Below are 1,146 nucleotides of genomic sequence, written 5' to 3'. Positions count from 1 at the left end.
ATCCCTCCCCCAGTCTAATAATCCACTGAGGGTAAGGTGTTGACTGCTCACAACTATTCCAGATAATCATAAATGAAAAACATAAACAAGCAGGAGAAATATTGCAAATGTCTAAAGTAAACAATCAAAAATACTCTTTTTATCCTTTTTAAGTTTCAGCAGTGAAGCAGTTCATCTGTTTTTACACTGGAAAAACAATCTAGAAAGAAGTAAAAATTTCTTAAAATTAAGTTAAATTTCCTTTTAATTTGCGCAGGTAGATAAGATGATCTGCCAGTGGAATGAGTATTATTGCTCTTAAAATAATTTCTGTAAGATTAAAAAAAAAAATAAAAAATAAAAAAATCCACTGGACTTGTTTTCCAAGATTTGAAGACGTTTCGCCGACTCGCCAGGAAGCTTTCTCAATTCAAATGTCTTAAAATAAGATAATTAGGTAACATGCACTTGAAAGAAGACAATGGATTTTTTTTTCTTATTTTAAATGTAAATTATCTTATGTTTCACTTACCCTTAAGTTCACGAAAAAAAATACTTATTTTAAGAAACCTTATATCTTATTTTTTAAGAAATATTGACTTATTTAGCTGAATGGCCTCAAACTTTCTGAATCTGAATGAAAGTAAGACAGAAATTATACACTGCAAAAATGATCTAGAAATAAGTAAAAATTTCTTAAATTAAGTGTATTTACCCTTAATTTGAGTAGGTAAATTAGATAGTTTGCCAATGGAATGAGTATTTTTACTCTTAAAATAAGATAATTAGATTACATGCACATGAAATAAGACAATGCGATTGTGTTTTCTTATTTGAAGTGTAAATTGTCTTGTTCCATTGGCAAAATGTCTCTTTTACCTCCTCAATTCAAGAACAAATGCACTTATTTTAAGAAAAAATGACTTATCAAGATTTAGATTTTTTCCAGTGTAATGTTTGGTTGTAGTCCAGCAGTTTTTCCCCCTGACATCTTGGGCCCTCAACAGTAAAAAATCTAGGTGTAATATTTGATGACAGGTTGAAATTTGATCGCCAGGTTAGTTCGGTCGTAAAAAAACAGCTTTTATCAGTTAAGAATTTTATCAAAAGTGAAAGGCTACCTGCCACACTGCAAAAACAATCTAGAAATAGGTCAATATTTCTTAA

The sequence above is a fragment of the Cyprinodon variegatus genome, unplaced genomic scaffold (genome assembly GCF_000732505.1).
Source record: "Cyprinodon variegatus isolate N-32 unplaced genomic scaffold, C_variegatus-1.0 Scaffold406, whole genome shotgun sequence".
Taxonomy (NCBI): domain Eukaryota; kingdom Metazoa; phylum Chordata; class Actinopteri; order Cyprinodontiformes; family Cyprinodontidae; genus Cyprinodon; species Cyprinodon variegatus.
The sequence above is the reverse complement of the archived record's forward strand: the minus strand, read 5'-3'. Positions refer to the sequence as shown.